The 25117-nt window shown below is 35.5% G+C and overlaps 1 protein-coding gene across 3 annotated transcripts in view; it reads left to right on the forward strand.

The window, feature by feature from the left end:
• Positions 1-1016: 1016 nt before the first annotated feature.
• The window catches only part of prickle1a (prickle homolog 1a), a 47942-nt gene continuing 23841 nt past the window's right edge, over positions 1017-25117 (forward strand). For 2 of the 3 annotated variants that reach the window (XM_088644802.1, XM_088644800.1), the window contains exon 1: positions 1017-1319. The gene's annotated coding sequence lies outside the window, so the exon portion shown is untranslated. Of the gene's footprint in view, positions 1320-20141; positions 20207-25117 lie in introns of all 3 variants that reach the window. The other variant, XM_088644803.1, reaches the window with a different exon arrangement.

Consider the following 25117-nt stretch of genomic DNA (forward strand, 5'->3'; position numbering starts at 1 on the left):
TCTCTTAATACTTTTTCAGTAATAAGTTAAAAGAGTTACAGAACAGTTATAGAACAGTTTCTAACATGAATGTAATGTTTACAGTTATTAAAGTTAGTTTAAATCAGTAGTTTTATTTAGGAATAACAGATTTTATGGTCAGATGTTTTGAAGGAATGCCTTGCCTTGGACCAGGAAAAGTGAATAAAGCTTTATGGGTGAATGATTTAAAGGGATTCAGGTGTAGTTTTCTATTTTTTTGTTTCATAAGGAAGATAGTGGATTTTGCCCCATACCCACGAAGGTTGACCTTGTCTTGATTACAATGACAGTTTAACAATTTCTGCATGAACTAGGCATGAAGATATCAGGCATTGTTTTTACTAAGGAACTCTTGCTATTCCAATTCTATTTTCAGCCAGAATTATTGACTGTTACAAGAAACTACAAAATGTAAAGATAAATGCATGTTCTTCAACATTAACTGAGGAATCCAAATAAACTGTATATATACCGTCTATATTTTATACAGAAGGTCTCATTGTATTTCTCTGAAAATGTATATATCTTTGTAACCGCATGTACGTGGAACCGTAGAGGCTCAATACATCTGAAAATATTTCATTAGCGCAACGCTTAACTGCATATGAATTTTATTTGTTATACTACAAAGCATGGCTTTTCAGTTTCAACGTTTTTGAAATGAGTGTGAAATAAACTTTTTCATCTCTCTTCATCAATGAATCTCGGACGGCAGACGACGCTATTCTCGTTCAGTAAATCACATATGTAATCTGATTATATGGAACACGTCCTTTTATGCAGGATAAAGGGGAAGACAAATTTAAACGATTCACCCCGTCTCCAACTGTCTTTTGAACACTTTGTTGTTTCTTGGACTCCTAACTGCTCTTTGCAGAAGAAACGCTGGGGGAAAAAGCTTCCAGGTTTTCCCGACTACCAAGAATGTCAGTCTCCCGAGGATTGGTGGGGGTTGCTTGTTTAAGCCAATAGGCTGGGAGTAATGTTAATGTCATTTCAGTGTGCATGAAGCCTTCAGCCCATTAACGAGCGAGTCAGTACAGAAAGCTATTTACTCAAATGCTAAAGCTTGTGCAGCTGAAGTTTAACAAGACCCTCTTTCTTCAGTCTTTGCCTAAAATGCTTTCATTTACATTGTACTGACTTTGACTGGGCTGTCTCAAGCAGGACGCAGCGGCTCTGAGCTCGCTTTGGGGACAGCAGAACTGAAGCTAATGAGACCAAATGTGATTCTCTTCTACAAATAAAGGAATAGCTGGCTCGGGATACTTTATATTCCTCGCTCAAACACTTCTGAGGTGAGTTTGAGTTGTTTACATTATTTATCTAAAGAAATAGATGAAAACACTAAGCGAAAGCTCACGGTTATATTTGTCATCTTAGGACGTCGTTCAGTTTGTCTGCTGTCATTAATGTCTTTCACACTCGCAGTTAGTTTAAAGAGCTCCAGGAGGTATTGCAATGCTGTTACCAAGAGTCCAATTTGTGTAGCCTTTTGACTACAAGCTATTAAAGTAACTATTTGTGTTAACCATACGTATTAACCTACATACCGGTGGGTATATATCGCTGAATATTTGATTTTTGTTTCAAGATGGACTTCTTTCTATATACAGATTTAAAAAGTTACGTAGTTCCCGCATAGTTTTAAGAAGATCTTATAGAGTGTCAAAGTAACTGGTTTCTCTGTGAGTGGGAGAGTGTGTTCGTTCTTATATTTTTTAATTACTTTATTATGTTGTTTCCCAGTCCCTTTCTGTGTGTTTAATGTTGTGAAAAGGTGTTATAACTTGAAATATTGGCTTAAAATGTGCTTGTTTACTGAAAGAACCCACAGCAGTGATTTTGTCAGTGATAAAAGATGTATTTAATAACAGCGGATATGAACTAGCACGGTAACAAGCCTAGAAGATATTTTATAGCAACAATAAAAACATGACTCACGCAGAAACACACGTAATGGCACAAAAGTTTGAAAATAAAAATCCGCTACTTTACAGCTTTACAAATATACAGGTAATGAAGGGATTTTTTTTTCTTATTGTATACACAAATTAATCTGTCCCGCAGACCTAAAGACGTGGTGCTTTGCTTTTAATTAGTGAAGTCGCTAAAGTATGCGGTGCTGTGTAACCTCGGGTGTGTTTGACTCCACAAGTCCTCCAGATGTATAAACTCAGCTGTTGCCTGTCACTTAGGTGACAACTGGTGCGTTTCCCTATAAGCTGTTGCCTGTCAGCTTTTCTCAGCTAAGGGTCCGCGTCTCCGAGCACCTATTATCTTTCTTCTCGAGAGTACTCTTACTAGTCCCGTGGGAGAGGACAGTAGTGTTTACCTCCTTTCATCAATGTCTCTTTTATACCCATTTTCTCATTATGTGTTACACGTCCTGATGGATACGTTAAGGACAGGCGCAGGCGAGAAAGGAAAAGATTCTGCTGGGTTTGAAGAGACACTAACGGGTGTGATGGTGGTGAAGGGGGGGGGGGGGGTGGTATGAAGTGATGTAGTATTTGACAAGCTTTTTCTTTCAAAACAATATTTACTCCCAGCAGGGGACTGTAAACTTAAACAGCGGCCATTGATCGTTTGGGGTTTTGATTCGGCATGCCTGCAGTCTAGTCCCAGAACAGAGTGGCTGGGGCTGTGGCTGTAGATTGGAATCTATCACTGTGGCCCCAGCTAGGGGGCAGAGGAAAGAAAAACACTGCAATCTGCTGAGCCCAGTCTTAAAGCACTATCGTCCCAGAAGGTGGGAACCACTTGGGGTGACTTTCCAGGCTCCAGTTGTGATGTTTATCCAATGAAATTAAGTTAAGGAGTTCTGAATGATCTATAAAATGTAGTTCCTCACACTGTTGTTCCTTTAGCTTCCCAATAGGTACTCTGTAGCACCATAAGTGAAACCTTGCCAAAATGCTTTTATTCATGGATTATTTAAAAAAGATGTTTCTTTCTATAGCAGTATGTAGTTTAATTCCCTTATCCTCAGTTTGAACAAAACAGAGGTGTGAGAGAAATTTTCAAAAAGACTTGCAAACCTCACTTTAAGGCTGAACAGTGAACGTTTGTGTGTTTATAAAAATATATTATGAGTTAGGTTGCCTTGTCTAAATCATTTTTTTTTTATTAAAGGGAAATGAAAGCCACGTTTCTAAGTAGAATTTCTACAGCAGTGGTAGTAAAGGTGGCAGTGTCACCTAGTGGTTAGAGCTGTAAATTGGGAGTTTACAGATTTAGCTGTTCTGTAGATACTGTACATGGTGCGTGTTCCTGAATACACTGGAAAGTAAATCAATCTGCTGAATGTTTTTTGTTGATAATTCTTGTTAAAGTTCTGCAAATGTAAGGATTTTCTGTTTTCACAACAGCAGTGATGCAAAGGGAGCTAATGAGAAAATTTTATTTTTTTTTGTCCTTGTTTTGGTCTTTTTAAGTGGTACAGTGAACAGGATACAGTCAGGCTCTCATGGTGCTTTACAGAGGCTTACATTGCTTCTGTAAAGTTGATTCTGAAAGAACTGTCATTCATGCAATGTGTAAGACTGAAGTAAGGACCCCAATTTACATTGTGGATAATAAATGGCTGACCACAAGAATTAATTCCAGTAGGTGAGCTGTTTACATACATAATGAAGCAAATGGCAGGGAGCCAGTTTGGGCTCAGTGTATAAATTTAAATGCCATGTAAAATATGCTGCAGGGTTAATACATAAACTATTAAGATTGCATTTTTCTGCATGTCTGCTGGTATTTTTTTTTCTTTTGGGGTTTTACTTGTTATAGTATATTGGAGGTAACTTGCTGTGAACAATGAGAAATTTGTTTCTTTTTGCGTGCATTACATACAGTATAGACTTAACATTACATACATAGACTAACATACAGTATACTTTGTAATAGATTATTTGTTGATGAATTTATATTAATGTGGAGTATTAAGATTAATAGAGTTAAGTATAGCAAGTTTAGCTAACTATACTAGTTGAGTATAGTTAAGTAGTATCATCTAAATTGTTTAGCTGATTGTATAAATCACATCCATTTAACAATCCAATTATCTTTACAGTGGCAACTTTATTTCTTTTTTATCTTTACAGTTTCATTATAGGGCTTGAACTGTTTGGCAAAGAGACTTACTCTATATTTTCCCTTTGTTATAGTTTTTGCTTAACTAAAAGGTTGGATGCAGAACTTTAAATTTGTAAAGTAAATTATTTTACTTAGTTACCTTTAAGTGTGTAATAAAAACTTACACACTTTTCAAAGCTACTAAAATCAGCTGATTACAATTCAAGAACAGATCCATAGACTGAGATATATGATGATGAGACACAATCATCAAGATACTATTACCCAGATCCTTATGTATACCACATTGCCCTTCATTCAATAGATGGTTAAAAGAAAAGAGGGTCTGGACTTGTAATAAGTAGATTCATTTATCTGTTATAACTAAAGTTATATGTGAAGAGTGCTGTAGTATAGGCACGGTGCTTCCTTTTTTCCTTTACTACTATTTAGTGAAATTAGATTTTTTTTTCTTTTTTTCTGTGTCCAGCTTTTGGTTGTCAATGCCAAATGCCATTTGTGATCATGATTTTTGCCATACAGAATTCTGGTTCTGTTTTTTTTGTATCTTCTCTTTTTCGTATTTTTCTAAGCCATGTTTTTCCATGTTGTATTTTTTCTCGTTGTATCAGGACTATTGTGTCCTTAAATTGAGTCTGGCTTATCCCCTGTTTTTTGTTCTTTTGAATTCCTACATGCTTTTGGTTTATTAAGAGATACTGATCCTGCTTGCAAGGGGTTGTGGTGTTGAACTCTGGTAAAAAATAATGCTTGGCATATTTCTATCTATACAGAACTTTTTCAGTGAGAAGGTGGCTGAACACCAAATGCAATATCCCTCACAGTAGTTTAAAAAATATATTTTAACAATTCCAATTGTAGAATTGTTCTGAGCCTCATACTGAAAGAAATATATAGTAAGAGATTTTTTCAGTTGTAGCTGTGGTACATGTTGAGTAGACATGCAGATTTAGATATGTCTGAAGAACTTCCTTACTTGATATTTCTTAGAAGGTAGGCCTGAGCCCATATTTCAACATAAATTAAAAACTTAAATATGTGAAAAGAAAACCTTGTGTTCTGTGTTTTACAGCAGGGAAAGCCCAGGGGAATAACAAGTGCTGTACACAGGTCTGCTTTGCATAAGATTCAGTCAAAAAGTGTTACAGCAAGCATATTTGTGTAAGGATTATGATGATATAACTTTTTTCACAATTTCTTTTTTTTCAGAGGCTCTGAAAGGAATGAACAGTTCCTGCTAAATAGATTTTGACAAGATTAAGAATATTTTAGGTTATAGGAGTACATTGTATTAAGTTTCTGTTTCCCTTCTTTTTCTAGTCAATCATTTATTTAATCAACTCATGAGCGAATTTTATTCCTCTCTAGCAGTCTGTTTTTATTTTTTCCTTACCACCAAAAATGTGACATTTAAATGTTATTGCAGACCCTGTTGGAAACACTTTTATGCTTTTTCAGGTTCCTTGGCTTCACTGGTTAAAATATACATTTGACTAAGCTTCCAGGTCTGGATTTTGATCTACCTTTTCTAACTTTAAAAGTTTTCCCAGTTGTTTTGTTGTCCTGTCTAACTGAAGTGTACAAGTACCCACAAGTGGAAAAACAAGTGATCTGTGCTGAAGACTCAGATATCATGTATGTTTGTATTAAATACTTAAACTGGTACTACAGAACATTTCAGATGACATGTAAAATACTGTTCTGAAATAATAAGCAGGTGTGGTCATGTAAGCAATGTGGAAATAATGTAGCTCAACACTTCTATCTAGCGTACTGGAGGCAGGATGTGCCAGTTGTACCATTAATCTTGAATATTGCTAGCTTGAGACCTGTGTAGATCTAGTCTGTGATTGTTCTTGAAAGGGGTTCTTAATTTTGTATTTGTTCTTGGGGATTTATAATGGAAAAATCTCAGAATGGGATTTTTTGCCCATCTTTGATTTCAAGACTCCTACAGAGCATATTTCAGGTTGAAACTGCACAGCCCAATATCCATTGTTAATGTTTAAACAGTGTATCACCTTCTACTGAATAGGTTCACCTGGAGACCAGAGTACCAGGTTAGATGATAATCCATCAGCTACCCCACTATCATAGATGAATGTGTTTTGTGAAACAGTTGAAAGTGCAAAAAACATGAAAAGTTAATATCTAATACATTATGCACCAAGTAATTTATTGATTCTTTTAAAATAGTTCAGTCACTAAACACAGGGTTATTTTGAGCCGAGGTTCACAGCATACATAAATCATAACACTGCTGATTTACTGCTTTGTACTAGAAAACATACAGAAAGTAGTGTTTGTTTGATTAAATTAATCATATAGGTTTCCTTGTAACTCACTCTAAACCTAAACACTTTGGCAGGCTTTTATCCAGAAAAGTCCTTAGATGCTGCCAAATGAGACCAGACCTCCACATTATGGGGCTATAGGAATAACACTGTCATTTATTTTCAAGACAAGAAGCAGTGGTCACAGAACATTCCCATAGACAGGCCGCTAAGTGTACTATTCACTGTGCATAAATTGTTTGTGGTAGGTTAGTGGGCAACCAAATCATATGTGGGTTGTTTAAATGATGGTGGTCTGTAAGTATATGGTCACAGACTAAATGTAGATTGCTATATTGGCTCTTTTAACATACTGGTACCTATTATGGTATGATTTTTAACAGTAAAGAGCATCATCCAAAGTACATAATGAAAAAATATTTCTTACAATACTTAATTTGTAATTTCCTGCATTGTCAAGAAACTAATACTATTTATTTTTGTTTCTGGAAAGTAAAGTTATTTTAAAAATTTATTGTTGAAAGTTCTGCCTCCCAATATTCTGCAGATTTGCCATTGTTTAGACACACATGCAAGTCATTACTTGAACCTGATTAAAGTTAGTTAATGGTTTAGCACCAGCAGGCATAGTTGGTAACTAAGAACACTCTGCTTATTAAGATAATAAAAAAACAGACATTGCAAACGAGCTTTAGAACAGCACTCAGCCAGTCCTCATCAAACTGCTGCTTAATTGTGGATAAAATTATCAGACCACCCTGACAACAGAAGCCTCACACAATACACTATATTAAAATGACACATTGATTTTGTTTGCATTATCAGAGCTAGTCTAGATTCTCCTGCATACTCGCTGCGTCTGGCTCCAGCTAAATAGCATTTCCATGACAATACTTTTAAACAGGACATAACTTAGATGTTTGTCTGTTTGTAGTCTGTTGGAGCAGAGGACAGAGTTGCCACTAATAAACCTTTTTTGTATCCTTGATAACAGACTGGAGCTTTGGAATCTAGATAACGAGCAGATGGATACAGACTATATGTTTTTTTTTCTTTCATCTTTTAAGGATATAGTTTTAAGGGAAAACAACAACATAAAAACATTAGCTTGAGGTAGATGGTAGAGCCCCAGCTTAATTGCCCAGCTCTGGGATAATCATTTATAGCTTTCCGGACCCCTGGCCTGAAGTATGTAAAACACTTTTTTTTTATCCTTTTCCTACCTCCCCAGGCAGCTTCATTCCAGTGGACTTGTCTTCATTGTCAGAGGGGGTAGAGACAAGTATAATTGATGAAATGGAAAAGGTCAACTTTGTTTAAAAACAGAGCAGCATACCATGCACTATAGTTAATAGGTTTTCCATACTTGAAGTACGGCATTTTCTTACATTACCCCATGCAAAGCCAGAGGGTGTAAGACGTCTCCTTGGCCTCATTTCCCTGTAAAAAGCACCCTGTGATTTTTATTTATTTATTTTTTGTTTCTAGATAATTATAATCATGCAGTTACCCTGTACAGTATAAGGTTTACATATAAAAAGTAGATGAAGATATATAAGAAAGAAACCTTTATCTGAAAATAAGCTGGGTGTATGACCTTTAATCAGACAAACTAGATGACCAGAAAAGAGCTAAGCAGTCTGGTAAAAATGGGAATTCGACTTGGTAAATTGTATTTTTGTATTTCCCTTTGGCAGATTAAAACAAAATAGCAACATTTTCTGTAATATTTAAAGTTGAGTTAGTGTGTGTGTGTATATATATAACAATTTTGTCAATCCATAAATATCCAAACTAGTGATGTATTTACTTCTGGATTTTCCCTTTTTAATAATGATTTGACAAAAAATGTGAGTTGACCTTGTAGCAGTATAGTAATGCAAGCTGGCAAAGTTAGTATAAGAAAAGTATTTCCATAGAGAAACAAAGAATTGAATTGAGCTGAAGTAAGGTCTCTTAATTGTGGTTATATTAGGAATGTCTAAGAGTGGTGTTGAAGAATTCTCATTGCCTTTCCTGCTAAATTAGGATAATGTTCAGTGAAGACATTGATGTAAGGATCAAATTGCCAATTTGTAAGCCAGTCACACCAGTGTCAAATGCAGCATACACGATCACTGATCTCATGATTAAAAATCTATGGGGAAATAACAAATGTTTTAGTCTTTTAATTGTCTACTCTTTTACCTTTGAAGGGTCTTGGTCCCTGTACAGTTCCTGTTAAAAATGAAATAATTTTTCTGATCACCACACAGTCCCTGTTGAACCTTCATTATGAGGAAGTAAAATTACTTTTAAATCTAATGCTCAGCTTTAACATTCATGGGCTTGCTACCAAGCCTGAGAAACACACAACTGACAAAAGAACAGCACTGACTTTTAAATATCCCACTTCAGGTTATGTTTCTTGTCAACTTTAGTGGATTAGCAAAAAATAACTTCATTTTTCATCTATGGATTAAACTAAACCCAGTAATTCAAATTAATTGTGAATAAAACATTAGATGTATTAAACCTATACTGAAATATGGAGGAAGGGGGTTCATACTTGTTACACTGGTTGAATATTTCACAGCCTAAAAATTGTCTTCATGACATGTCTTTTTATCTCTAACATGCATTGTCCTGGCTACTTTTTATGTTGTTTTAAAAAATGGACAAATGTTATTTTCTGGACTCTTGGATTTTCAAGTTGGAATCTACAGCTATGAAAAACTGGTGCCACCATAAAGGAGATAGACTGTCACCTCCAGAATTAGATACAAGTCTTATTTACATTGTACACATTTTCATACGTTTGTGTTCTTGAAACTGACTTAGCACGATAAATGCTAGTTATTAGACCTCAGCTCCCTGTTTCCCTAGCATTCCAGGTACATAATTGCAAGGGAGCTGCAGTCATTTATGTAAGGTTAGAAAGGTCAGCTTCCACATGGACCACTGAGGAAAATCAGTGTTTTCAGATAAAAGACTAAACTGTCCTCAAATGACATGCATGTGGACATCATTAAACCACTAGTGCTAATAAAAGATACTAGTTGAATTCTGGATGTATCAAAGCCACCTTTTTCTGCTGCAATCTAATTATGAGTTTGCTCCAACAGAGTGCACTGTAGTGAACATTTCAAGACCTCAATTGATCCCATCTATTAAAGTTGTTTATTCCCTCCACAAAATTAAATTATACGAACCAGTTACCATTTTAATCTGTGAGGGGTTATCCATTCATTTTCAGCTGCTGTTTAGTCTAATAGGAGTTTGAGGTGAGCTGGAGTCTAATCTGACAGACAATGGGTGCAAGACATATTACCCTGGTCCATCACAAGGCAAATACTTACTGGGAGCAATTTAGAGAGCCCACTTTGACAGCATGTCTTTGAACTGTGGGAAGAAACCAGAGCACCCAGAGAACAAACGTGGCCACATAGGTTCCCACACCACTCAGAAGGCACTCGCACCAGAATCAAACTCGCTAAGAGCTGGGAGGCAATAGTTCCACCCACTGTAACATCGTGTCATCTGTGAGGGATCAGGTAGTCTTGGTTTTCAGATACAAGTTTCAGCTAAACAGCAGACTATCCTGTCTTACAATGGGAGAAAACCCCTGTCAGCTATTACCAGTCTGCAGTACCTTATCATTCACATCCTCTGAGTCATGTCACTAGAAGGAGTACTTACAACACTTAAAGATGCTCTGGATGGCAGCGACAGCTGAGGGATGATAATACATCATGATCATTCTTTCTGTCCTTTTCACCTGGAAGCTTGAGTTTTTTTTTTTAATGAAAAGCTTAGTGAGGAAGTTATCTCAAGTACAACCTCTGCTCAGTTGTCTAGTGGATGGAGTATTTTATCTCACTGACTGATTTGTTTTACGTTTCAAAGCATCCAAATAAGTCTGCTGTTCAAGACTAATCATTTTCTTGGAAAGAAGGTTAAAAAGTTCAAATCTTCTTTCATTATTCATTTTGCTAAATATTTCTGATTTGAACATTAAAATGATATGTTTAATGTATTAGGTTGTCAGGTTTTATCAAATAAACCTACCTAATGTGTTTTTTAAATACTTGTGTCCATAGTGTTGTCTGATAATCAGTGAATGCTTTTTTTATTTTGCTGAGTTATTAAGAATCTAGATAGTTTTAGATTTACCTTGTTACATAGTGTATAAATCTTTTCTCCAAATACTATAACAACCAATATGTTGAAGCAATCAGTTAGAAGGTGTAGCTGTCAAATTAGATATGTAAATCTCACTGGAAGCAGTTGTTAGTTTTTACCCTAAACTGTAGAAAGGTTTAATTTTGTTTTAGGGCATTAATGAAGTTAAATAATATACATGTACTGTATGTATATTTGTCATTGAGCCCATACATGAGACAGAACTAAACAGATTTTTTCTGGTATTGACTACTCAGCGTAAGCTTCATTATCCGAGGTAAGCCAACTGTATAATCAAACAAGCAATGGCCTGTTTTTGAGCAGTCACTGCATTTTCCACTAGAGAAAGTCCTTCTGGAATTTCCCTGAGGCATTTTAACATCTGGATTTGTAAGGAAAGTTTACCTTTCAATAATGCGGTAGTTAATCTTAAAAACTAAATGTTTCAGTCTACCTTTTGTTTCTTTTCCATTCTTAATTTCTTTATGTAATGACTGAATGACTTTTCCGTTTAATATAGATATTTTCATTCTTATTAATTCTCAATAGCAGTCATGCATGCTAGCTTCCCAGTATACATATAAAACGAAATACATCTTTTAAATTCAATATTATTTTAATGCATGCTTTACAAATTTTGAAATATTTTGCACATTCTTCTGTATTGTAATGAAGGTTTCTTGGAGTTAACTTGAGACATCTGCTTTGCTGTTCCATTATTTTTTGCAAGTGTTTTATCTCTTCACACACTCTGTCCTCCACTGTCAGGACATATAGTTATAAGTAATTCAAAACAAGTAATGTTGTATTTAAATTGTATTTTGCAATAGTATGACCTCATTTAGAATATTGTGTACTGTTTTAGCCACCACGTTGCAATATTGGCATTGTCTGCAGCTTTGAAAAAGTGAGTGCATGCAGGTTAAACTTGCTATTGATCTCCTCATGGCAGCTTGGTGCACAACATGTCTTAATACTCTTAAATATTAGCAGCATACTGTTAATACTAAAATTCATGACATTCTACTTCTACTTGGCTGGGAAGTTAATTTGGCATTTCGGTTACTGCCCTTAAGTGGTTTAAATTTTGCCTTGCTGAGTGTTGACATTTTGAAATTGGGTTTAGTAACATCTGGGGTTTCAAAGTGTACAATACTGGACTTGTGGCTATTCGGTATTTACATTGAACTTTATTCAACACTAAACATACATGGCTTGAATGGCCATATCTATGCAGAGCAGATGATACTCAAACCTGTGTCCACATCGATCCAGACACTGTTTGCATGAATTATACACGCTTGGATAAAACAAATTATTTACATCTTAATTGTGAGGTTGTATTTTTGAGTTACTCCTTCACTTACATAAAATTATACAGTAACTTTGTGGTTGACAGCACTGCGTTGGAGTCGCTGTGGGAAATTTGATCTCGGATCTTTTGAACCTTATGTAAAATACATTAAAGATCTAATTTTTCTAAATGAGAAATATTGCCAGGTATCATACCAACTGCCGTATGCTGTAAGTGTCTAAACCTGATTTGTGCCTTTGTTTTTCAAGGACTGATTTTTGTAACTCCCTACTTGCAGGAGTTTTTAAAGCTGTATTTAAATTATAATAAGATCAGAATACGGCAATTAAAAACATGACTTGGCTGTAGAAATGTGATCACATAATTCCCATCTTGGAGTCCTTACATTGGTTTCCTGTCAAGTGTGCTCCCCTCCACACAAATTTAGCTCAGCTGATTCTGGTTTACAACGTGTTTCCACTATTCATCTGCACTCTTAGAATGACGGGACCTTTTGTTACAGCGCTGCTAAGCTCTTGAACGGCATCCCAAAAGGAGGGTCTTGGTTACATTTGGTGATTTTAAAACAAGCCTAAATATATTTAAGAATGTATTTTTTTGTGATTTATTTTATAATTGATCTAATGTGGTGTAATCTTTTTTTATATAAAGCACTTTGAGATTATTATAAAAAAATGAGATTGTATTTTCTAATGTTATAAATACATTACTGTTTCTTCATAATAATATTGCTTCTCTAGATTCATTCCTCAGTCCAGAGAAGAGCATCAAGATATATTCTCAGGTTTAATGAGATGTCCTTCAGTGATAGTTAAGAGGACAAAATCTGTTTAGTCTTGAATGGAGATGATCACAGGTCCTGATGCAAATATTTTAAGCACAAAAATCAGATCACACAAATGGTAGCTACATGGAAGTGAATTTAAAACTCAGAACAGGTGGCATTTCTTTACCCAAAGGATTATGGAGTTTGGAGCAAGCTACCTAGCCATGTTGTTGAAATTGATATCATGGCTTCTTTCAAGACATGACTAGAGAAGATCCTCAGATCAATTCGTTTCTAACAACCAGATGGGCAAAATGGTCTCCTCTTATGTCTACATAGAATATAAATCTGATGTTTTATTTCTTGTTTACTTTTCAATTGAGTTCAATATGAATTTCTGTCATTAATTCTGTTGATGGTAGCATATTAACAACTCTGTACAACTGTAAATAGGAGAAAGTATTTTTTTGTTTTTCTTAAAAAAGGTGCATTTTTATAATAATTCAGTAGTTTATTGTCTAAGTAATTAGTACTATTAATTGGCTAGTGTGAAAATGGTGTTTGGCTATGATTCAAGCTGAGTTTGTTGTTTAGAAGAAAAGACATTTGGCAGCCTAGATTTAAGGGGAGTTTTAATGGCGAGCAGAATGTTTGTTTTACTTTTTGATTAGGATAGCCAATGTAAGATTTCAGAAAGTGATATTTATACATGCTCTGTGGAGAGAAATGTAGGTAAGGGGCTTGCTTACAGGTGGGTCAATATTGACAGTGGCCAGCTGCGGACAAACCTTTCTTTATAATACCTGACCTACAATGGCTCTGGGAACTGACAAAGAAGGTCTGTTTGCCAATGACCCACATGCCAGCTCCCAGAGAGAGATGTTGGTGGAGCCCCGCAGAGCTCTGAGATAAAGCAGTTCAAAGAGCAGAATCTGTTTGGAATGTTCACAGTCTTCCTGTTGGTGGCAGGGGCAAGGAAAACAATAGTGTTGCAAACTGCCAGATGAATACACACATAACTTTAACGTGGCTGTAATAAATTACACAAAGCCAAGTATCATTAAGAAGATTACTTAGTCAGCCTTGTTAGATTTTGGTATTGTAAACTGGTTTGTTTTTACACATGGTGTGCTGGTGAAATAAAAAGTAAGCAGTGTTAAAAAACAAAGTTTGGTCAACCGCATGAGGTAATTGCTCTAGCTACAGTGTGTGTATATATATAGTATGTGTATGTATTTTTAAACCTACAACCCTGGATATTTAAATTATAATTTCATGGTTTATACTGTGCTGAAAAGAAAAGCACAACACTTTGGCTATGGAGTCTTCTTCAGATGTTGACACCCAAAGAAGGCTCTTTTCAGCATGGAATAAACCTTTACTTGTTCCTTTGTAGACTATGCATGCTGACACAGCTACCTACTTGTACTAGTCTATACTGTGTACATCTTAGAAATGTAAAATGACATTTAGGTAGCTGTGATTTAAACAGTGTTTATTTGTTTTATGCATTATATCATATATATGAATCAAAATTTTCCTCTATCCTGTTTTTCATAATTCCCATTGTTCCCTTCACTGTTTTTCATTTAAGAAATAATATTATGATTTAATTTCTTAATCTTTTAGAATTGTCTATTTTGTATTTGTCAAACTGGTCTGAGAAGTGTTGTGTTGTAATTGCAGGAGAGATGAGAAGGAAGTTTGACTGAAACTAGTTTTACTTCTGAGGTTTTTTTAATGTTATGCCAGTGACAGTTTGCCTCTTTATTACTATTTACTGTTGAACAGAAATAAGAAAGGAATATGTTCAAACCCCAATTATTTTACTATTAAATATTCTTTGTTGGGGTTTTAACATTGTAAATATTATTCTTCTAATTCAGCAAGATAAATATCTGAAAAATGTATACCTAATTATGAACAATAATGATACACTTATTTATTAAATCTATCCATTTTCTAACCACTTTAGCCGATGCAGAGTTCGGAAGGAGCCGGAGCCTATCCCAACAAGCAACATGCACAACAGGGATGCCAGCCCATCATAGAGCACACACAGACACAAACATGCACGCCAGGACCAAATTTCCCAGAAGCCAATTAACCTGTGGGAGGAAACCCATGTGAACATAGGGCGAACATAGAAACTTCATGAAGATAGCAGCCCAGAAAATGAACCCAGAGCCCCAGTGCTACAAGGAAGCAATCTTAACCACTATGCCACCCTATCACTATTTTATAATAAAAATAATAATGAGCTTATATCATTCCTCTTCAAAAAGATGCCGTCCACCCTTATTTATTATTTTCTTAAAATGACGTTGGTCATGCTTTGCAAGTCTTTTGATAGCAAGGCCTTTATGTTACGAAATATAATGCTTATGAACTTTCATTATAAGGGTATGGAGATTGTATGACCTCCATCTGTAATGTTTTATTCAGTGATTTTAATCTTTTTTTTTAAATAACAAATACGGGCTTAATCTAAGTACATGACCAGTAATGTGCATGGTTCTGCAGGAGCTGGAAGAACTTCTGATAAGAAGCTTTGAAAAAGGAAACAAGCTTCCGGTTTCACATTAAAAATAAGATGGATGTCTGAGCCACACCAGTCCCATGACACAGAGTGCTCACTTACATAATGTATATAAATCAGTAATAGAATAATAAACAACTGATAAAAAGTGTGGTTTTCAGATTAATGGATAGTAGAAAGGTTATGAATTCTTTATATTTTTATTTTTGTCTCGTGTGCTTCCTTTCGTGCTCTTTTCTTTTGTGCTGACTGTACCACATTTTTCGTAAATAATTACAAGCATCAGTCTCATTAAGCAGATGTTTTCTATTAATTTGGAATGAAAGTAAATGGTTGTAATTAACCAGATGTTTAAGTCAAGACTTTTCCATTCATCCACATCCCTGCAGGAGCTGCTGTGCTTTGCACCCTCTTATGTTTTTGGAGAGGGTGGTCTAAGATCTTTAATCGCAAAGGTTTTACGTTTTGCTTTAATTCTGAAATATACGAGTAGCTGGGGACAGTTAAGATAAGCTAGTTATACCAATTTCAACCTCGGAGAAAGTGCATTCTTAAAGAAACAAATGCTGTTGTTAATTTAAGTCCTCGGTGTTGTGTGTTCCGCTACACTGTGGACATTTGAAGAACTGTTAGGGGCCTTAAAGTTAAAATTGCTGCAAAAGGATTTCTTATTGTCATTGGGTTTTTTTGTGTATATGAAGTGCCATACAATCCATGTATATTGTTTGTTGAGGAAAATGAAAGTCTAATGCTCACATAATCAATGATATTTTACATTCTTTTAAAGTTTATATATATTTTTGGTGTACATTGTAGGAATATAGATACTTGTGTCATAAACAAAGTATAATTTATGTAACAAATATGGCCATCCACTATATAAAAAGGGATGTAGGTTTAATTTTAGCTTTTCGTTATAAAAAATAGGCTTTTACGTTTAATCTACATTTCATACAGTATATTCTAAGGAAAGTTGAACAGGTTACATCTTCCTACAATTATCTGTCTACCAGACCATAGGTAACTTTTTTCACTAAGGACTGCTTGTCCCTCCTGACCCTCCTGAGTGTCTGCAAACCCCTTGGCATTTTTGGTATACTGCACCAAGTTCTAGGAAATGAGTAAATTATCTGTAGTGAATGTATCACCATTACATGCTGAAGTGTGGGAGCTTAGCAGCAATTCAGATAATGATGACAGATCTGTGGAAGAAGGCTTGTCTGACGTTATATGCAAAGTTTGCCTGGAGCACATTGAAAGCTGTACTTCAGGGTTGTCTCAGAAATGTAGATTAATGTACTGTGGTGAGTTCTCCTAGATGCTTCTATTAACTAGAAATGAGTACATTTTATGTGCTCTAGTAGCTCTCCATTTTTGTGTGTGTGTGCATGCAATTGTTACACTGACAAAGACTGAATTGTGGCATTGTTGAAAAAAGTCTGAAGGTATTGTGATTTCCAGATAAGATTGCAAGTTTTTGAACAGATAATATTGTCCATAAAGACAAAAAGTCACAGTCGTGTGTTCCTTATATGCTTGTGGAAAGTTGCAAATAATTAATATGTACACTTTTTTCATTATGCAATTGTTTTGGACAAATATGATCTTCAAATGTCTTATAAATGCTATTGGGATAATTAAAGCAAACATATTTATCAGTGCATTACAGAATCGCAGATCCATCCATACTTAAAGGGGGGTTTGTATTGAGTTTTTCTCTGGCTAAAAGAAGGTTAAAAATTGGTTCTCCTCTGGTTGCCAAACCAATACAAAAACATATTTTAACCAAACTGTAGTTATTACTCCTGTAGCAATAAGCATATCTGAACAATTCCTAAAATCTGGCAGTATACATACAGAGCTATTGACCATACAGCATAGGTTATGAACCTTACCAAGAATTATTTTAATGTTACTGCTAGACTAGTTATTCTTTCTAATTGTACAATTGACAGTTATTTTGTTATATCTGCAGCTTTAAGTTGGAATTTAAAATCTTGGCAAACACCACAACTTCAAACAGCTGAGAATGAGGAAGACCTGGCAGACTCCTCTGACCCACCCAAACTGAGCCACTCATCTTTTAACACATCTCAGGCAATGCAGCCCTATAAGGGATAAGAGAAGGGATGGAGAAGAGGCCCATTCCTAACTGACAGCACTGCAAACTGAAAGCACCAGGAGGCCTTAAGGGTTCCTGTGTTTGCTGAGTACGTTATGCCCTCGATGAGTGTTCGCACCCTACCTTCTGTCTCACTTAGTGACACCACACATCAGCTAACAGTGGGGAGGAGAACAAAGTGATGTAGTCAATTCAGAGATGGGGATTCTTAGGAGGCCATGATTAGTAAGGGCCAATGGTAAATTTGGCCAGGACAGTGGGGTAATACTCCTACGCTTTTCAAGAAACACCCTGGGCTTTTTAATGACCACAGGACCTTGTTTTTACATCTCATCCAAAGGATGCCGTCTTTTTACAGTATAGCATCCCCATCACTATACTGAGGAATTGGGACCCGCATAGACTGCAGGGTGAGCATCCCCTGTTGGCCCCACTAACACCTCTTCCAGCAGCAACCTCAGTTTTTCCCGGGAGGTCTCCCATCCAGGTACTGACCAGGCTCACACCTGCTTAGCTTCAGCTACCTTGGATTCCTTCAAGAAATATCTGGATATGGTCTTTGGATCGATTAGTTATTAGTCCTATCTAAACACGTGACCAGTAATGTGCATGGTTCTGCAGGAGCTGGAAGAACTTCTGATAAGAAGCTTTGAAAAAGGAAACAAGCTTCCTGTATTTACATAAATTAGATGGATGTCTGAGCCACACCAGTCTCATGATGCAGAGTGCTCACTTACATAATGATCAAAATGACCAGAAGAACCAAATGACTTGATGGTGTGAATGGTCCCCTCTCAGACATAGTTGTTCTTATTTTCAATTTATTAACTTTCTTTGTATTTTTGTACCTAAGGATAAAGCACTGGTAGGGAGCATGCTATCTGTGAAATCTATTATTTTAAACAAAATTTTGTTCCTAGTACTTACATATGCATGAAAGCTGTTTCTCACTTTCCACTTCATTCCAATAGTGCTAATTGGTGATGCTGGGTTTTTGTCTAGACTACAGCATTTAAGGCACTCCAACAGGGGGAGCATTATGCTTGGCCTTATTCCCTTTTCTTTGACTACAGATGTAGCCTGACTTGATTAAATCCATTCATATGCACCACAGCAGGCAACCACCTCTGTGGCCAGTAATGTAAATCGCATCCGTTGTTTTAGGGTAAGGGGTCTGGGTCACGAACACCAAGACTAATGTAACATGACAAGTTCAAGGGTCACTTGTTTGTGGGGGATTTCTATAAAATGATAAGGACATACTATGCACATGATGAAATAAGATTTTTTTTTTCTGCACAGAAAGTTCACATTTCATTGGGGGGGGGGGAAGGAGCCCTGACCTCTGTGGTCTAATAAACTGGAATGTATCGGTTACAATATCAAATTAACGAGGGAGGTTAAAGCAGTATAAGTCGCATAAACTGTAATAAAACCAGGCTTTTATGAGTGCACAATGGGACTCACAGTTGGAACCTAAAGGATGAAAAGAAAGAAGAGGTCACTCTGGCTACTGCCGCAATTAAGGAACATTTGTAGTATTGGAAATTTTTTGTTTGAAATGAGATCAATCAAACATTGGTAGCCTCATCTAGTTCCGCTCAGTTCAGGGCAATGATAATTTTGCAGTTCACACTAATGCACATATTGAATAGTATAGCTGGAACTGTGGGTGTTAGGATGGCATTATACAGTTAACATTTTACTGCATAATGACTAAATTGGGGCCAATTTAAGTTTTCTTAAATAGGCATCCTCATTTTCCATCATGAGTATCTTTTCCTCTGTAACATTGCACTGGGGCATGTGTTTAATTAGGCAGTTAAAAAAGACTGTAGAAAGATTTTCTCATGGAATGTTAATGATTAGTGGGGTTTTGAATAGAGTTTAACTGTAGCGGAGTACTGTTGAATGTGGTGATTCTTTTGAAGCCCTGTGGTTGGAAATACTTCCATGTGTGGGAATTGCAGTTTTACAGTTTCAATCCACATATCTTTGCTGCATGCTTACACCCACGTTCAACAAGTCTGGCATGTGCCAGTTTAATTGTTGGTGTGTAAGTAGAAGAAATTGTTTCCTCACCTAGCTGAGGTATAATGTTAAATTTAAAACAAAATGATGAAGAATAGCCCTGATCTACTTGCTTAACTAATTTAAGCATGTTTCTTAAATTGGATCACACCAAGAGCACAAGAGATAATGAGCATAATACTTGATTACCCTGTTTCACAGCTGAAGAAGAGTGTTTGAAATCATGTGTGAAAACTGAAAGTTCTGTGCCTGTCGGGGTGTTGGAATCTTGGCAGTGTCATTTTACCTCAGTTTTCAAAGATCACTGATCATTGTAGGTGGTTTCTAAGATTAGAAAATTAATCTTAGGGTAATACACTAATCCTGAATGTATTATCACTATGACATATATCATTTTTAAAAAAATGCTCAAATCAATGTTTGGATTAAGTGGCTGTCACGAAATCATTAGAACCACACGGTTCTGTGGCATACTGTTCAAAGCAACAATTGCGTTCTCTAGAAAATCAGACTTTCAAATGGTTTTGAATGCCTTGTAGAAATTACTATATAAATGATTTACTAGACACTGTCTAGTTATTTTATTCACTGTCTTAAGACAGACATTAGTCATAAGACAGACTTGTATTCTTCTGTGATGCTTTCATGGGTATTTTCAGAAGATGCATACGTATTTTATATGGGGCTTTATTTAAAAAATATTTTTTTATTAAATGCGGAATTTAGGTTTTCTTTAGAATGGTGCTTGTGTATTTTTGTGTATTAAACTACGAAGTTAATTGATCTGTGTTTTTGCTTAGGTCCACAAGTGGGAGACAGTGAGCTAGAGCACTCTTGAGGAGTTGATGTGTTAATTAACCCTGTGGTAAGAGTCCATCTACCTCATCCCCAAATGGCTTCATATTCCTAAAGAATTAAACTATTTTTGAGAAGAAGGTACTTTTGAGACAGGCACTTAGCAGCCTTCTCTGATGAATGTATTCAAGGGGGTGTTAGATTTACCTCTAATCAGTTTCAATCTTTCAAAAAATAGAGAGAAAAAATAGTTAAAATCTAAATTAAAAATATAGCAGAATAAGACTTACCAGTGCAATGAAAATGATGGGCAGGATTTTCACTTGGGGGAAAAAGGTTACTTTAGTAACATTAAATGTTTTTTAATAACATAATGTAATGTTCATGTAGTAGCTTATTCAGCTAATTCTTGAAAGACACATATTGGTGTAAAAAGTGCCTCCTGTTATCAGTTTTAGTTACACCACCCCATAGTTTCCACTTGCTTCCTTTAATTTATGTATCACTTTCAAATCTGAAGAAATCCATAGAACTGACTTTGTTAGTGCCTTTCAGAATTTAAAATACTTGAATTATATCCCCTCATAATCTCCTTTGTTTAAAGGCTTAAAAGGCTAAATTGTTTTATGCTGTTAGTGCAGGCCATTTCTTTAAGCCCTGGAATGTGTTTGGTTGCTCTTTTTTGGACTGATCCCAGCAAACCAATATGTATTGTTGTGACTTAAATTGCACATAATATTGTCAGTAAATCTCAGTTCTTGAGGTCTTATCAGTGGTTTTTAACATGATTTAAATTCTACACTTCTATGGATCTTAACTTTGTTTGTCATTATCTACAATATGAAAATGATGTCTACATGAACACTTTAATCTTTCTCATAATTCATCTTTTCAAGGTCAGTGTTTCCATTTTATATTTGTAGGTTGTTATACAAAACTCAGGGTTAAATGTTTTTAAAGACATTTAAATGTCATCTGCCATGAGTTCTGAGTTTTTAAAGTCTCTAAGTCTTTTTGTATTTCCTTTGTATCTCCTGTTTTGGTATCATTTACAAACCTATTTTACTATCTATGCTTGAAACAAGATAATCAATATACAGTAGAATTGGGAAGAGCAGTGATCCCAATAAGTATCCCTGTGGTACTCCACTAATTATATTATCCCATTTTGAGCCCTCATCTCTTATCAGTGCCCTTGTATCCTGTACATTGGTCAGTTCTTAATTCACATACATACATTACCTTGAATGCCTACCACCTACATTTTGAGAACTAATCTTTTATGAGGATCTTTATCAAATGTACCTATATTCTTTGTATCCATTACAAACAAAAATGTGTGTGTTTTATCCACTGTTAAATTTAACCAGCTTTACAGGGAGTAGTTTTTATGAATGACAATTTATCATTTATCTTCATACAAGCCATTTCACATACAAAAAAGTTGGGAAAAGTGTGAATAATGTAGATATTAACTATACTTTCCACACTTTTTATAGAATTTTTTATTTCCAGCTACATTGTAAAGTCTGGCTTTGAAATTGTACTGGAAGTAACATTACCCAGTGGTCAATGACTGAGATGGGCTAGGAAATTGCTTAAATCAAACTGATCATATTGTAGATGATTCTGCTGTCAGAGTTCGTGATTTTGATTTTTTTTTAAACTCTGCTAAATGACTATATGGAGCTAGGTTAATAATGACAATGTAGTGTGTTTCATTCATAATATCTTCTTTATTCCATTTATATAATTATGCCATTATCCTTAAAATGGTTTGTTGATGCGATGGAATTATATCTGGAAATCGGCTACCTGCAAATAGCTTGCAAGCACAGACCAGGATATTCCAGCTTTATCTACTACCTCTAACAGGTAAAGGAATCTATACAATGTAACCCCCCCGGCATGTACAACACCTGCCATTAGGCCAATCACTGTAATAATATTTGTAGTAAAGGTGTTCAAGTGCTGTGCAATTCCAGATGGGTTTAACATGGTGATTTGAGTTGTTTTTTTAATTTTCTGTGAGCAGGAATGTCTAAAAGACGTAATTGACTGGTGTGAAGCAGTTGTAAGATTAAATCAGACCACTGTAATCTGGACAGGTTTTTCTATGGTGAATGATACTGTTACTTTTAAAGATGGACCATAATTCCATTCTTCATTTGATCATACTTCATCTGATAAGGGATTTGTAATTGTCAAAGTTTCTTTTTCAGTTTTAGTGGGTCAGTTGCCATAGGCTTTTGTTAAGTCTGTAACATAAGTAGCTTTTCTTCAATATCAATATATACCTTGGGATTGTAAAAAAGTAAGGTATTTTATGCAAGTATGGATGTAAATATTTTCAGTTTATTTTCAAGTGCTTGCCTAAAAACACTGAAGGATAGGGAAGGAGAGGTTTATTTTCCGCTTTATTTTAGTTTTGCTCCAAGTAGGAAATAAGAAAATGGATCAGGGGCTTGCTTGGTTAAAAAAGACAATGTGCTATGCAGAGACATAAATATTTTAGACCACTTCATAAGTTACGTATTATTATAATAGAAACGTATTAATATATCAGTTTTCATTGTAATATATTTGAGCCCCGTAAGTAAATCAAATCAAGTAAATCAAAAAATGCACCTAAGACAATATGAAGGGTTAAATGGCTTCCTCATGTTTGTACCCTACCAAAGTATCCTTGTTTGTTTTCCCAAAGGAACATAAACTACAAATAATCAATTTAAAGCATTAGATAGCTGAGTTCAGAGGTTATCATTTCAATTGATGGTTTTCTTTGGAAAGAAAAGGGGGGATGATTGTGACTTCACGTCATTCTTTTCTTCCCATTTACTTGATAAAAACCTTTTTGTAAGTATTTAAAGACACACAAGAGTTTTACATTCTGACAAGAGTTGTAATACTAAGATGTTTAATGCACCTTAAGGAGGACAGTTCTAAAACCCTACTAAACTTCCGACACAAAAGAAAGCATTCCACTGGTTTACCCCAGCTGCACTGTTATTTGTGGGGCTTCTCATTCCAAATGGAGATACTAATGTTAACTATCATGTGTGATTCATATACCCACTTGTAAATTCCATTGGTCTTAAGTGGGTCAAAGCTGTTGGGAGTCCTGGAAAGGGAGTAGGTGCTTTCTGCTAAAGAATTTGGTTTTATGATGGGGTGTGGGTTCCCAGATTGTCAGGACATGTTGAGTTCATTGGGAGGGTTCAGCATACTGGGGGTTTTATAACATGGAAGAGGTGAGCACCAGGTGTGAAGTGCTGCTTAAATTGTTCACCTAGTGACAGAAAAATAGGCTGTAAACTTTTAGGAAGAGATTTACGATGCATCTGGCAGTGAGGAAGGTCATGGCTTTTGGTTTTGTTGCTTGAGCTGCAGTACATATAGCTAAAAGCTTTGAAAATTGCCTACTTATCCGGCATAAGTCTGTTTATCAGTTACTTCTAAGAAAGCTTTTTTTTATTTATTCAGTAGCATTTTAATGCAAAATGGTATTCCCTTTAAAGTCTGTTAGAGAGGAAGAGCTTTTAAAGTTTCCCAGCATGGTGTCCAGAGACACTGTGATGATAGGAGGTGCTGTCCTAACATCAGGAGACATTAGGCCAAAGTCCTGACTGTCTGGTCATTAATGATTGTAAGGCAACGTTTGAATACCATATTCCAGCAGATGTTTCTAGTAGATCTTTGATGCAGAGTGCACTATTTAATATTTGGAAAAAGACTGAGAATGTTGACGGCTGTTTTAAAAAAAGTAGAAAAGGCCCTCTTAAAATGGATAACGTTTCTCATGTAAATGTAAGTAAACAGTTTTCCAGCCAAAAGAAAACTTTGTCCATTGAGTTGGAAATTAGCCCTGACTATGAGATATCTTGTTGTTCAACAGGAAGTGAACTGTTTTCACAGCTTTTTGAGTCTATTATGTATGTGAGAATAATGCATGCTAAGCAATTGATCTTCTCATATGCAAAGGACTAAAACAGCTGTTTTTGTCATGCATTTGTGTAAACAGTTAAAGCATTGAAGCCTGGCAGCTATAAATCTGTATTTGTCCACACTGTTTCAGCTTTGTAAAAGAACAACTAAAAAACATCTTGTCTATCAATATAGTTTAGAATAATGCTGTTTGACAACATTATACATGTCTGCATTACCTCATTCTTGAATTTAGATTTTAGACGACGTGACAAGCATTAGCATCAGTGAAGAAACATTGAATCCAGTGTACATGGAATACACATACTTTTTCAACGCCTTTTCTCACAAGAAAAAAGTGCAGTGTTGGTTATGTTAATAATTTTAAAAGCCAAATGTGTGAACTTAATCAATCTTTCAATTGCAGTGTCCTGAACTATTGTACATGTGTTTGTGCTGAATATATTTATCAGGAAAGGAGAAGCCTACATTTTGGAACATTATTGTCTTGAAAAATATATGGTGCCAAAAGTCAATTTAAGTCAAAGATCAGTGGTTAAGTGCTATTATTGCTGAAGATCTATACTTTTGGCTACTTACAGTGAGAAATACAACATGTACAATGAAAAAATATGTACTTTACTAAGGAGATATTAATACTTTATATTCATATGAAGATGACATAATGTTATGAATTTTTAGAATGGATCACTGTAATCTGTGAATAGATTGACACAGAATTGGACGAAATTTGGAACTGTGATCCTGACTATTTAGTCATTAAAGAGTCCATGACGCTATTTAAGTGAATAGGGGTGTCAACCCCAGAAAATTCCTATTCCTGGTCTGCTTTTTACTGGGGCTCTTGGCATATAAAGGCTGCCACTGTTTGTGTCACCCAGGTGGGTGCCGCACTTCAGTGGTCGATGAGGTGGGTCCTCTCCATATAATAAATACTTTGGGCCTTGTTTAGATGAAAAATATAAATGCAATGAGTAGTTATTGCACACGGGATATTTTAAATATTAATTAATTTTACCTGTTGTCCCTATGTATT

Source organism: Lepisosteus platostomus, chromosome 9, assembly GCF_059453375.1.
Source record: "Lepisosteus platostomus isolate fLepPlt1 chromosome 9, fLepPlt1.hap1, whole genome shotgun sequence".
NCBI classification, from domain to species: domain Eukaryota; kingdom Metazoa; phylum Chordata; class Actinopteri; order Semionotiformes; family Lepisosteidae; genus Lepisosteus; species Lepisosteus platostomus.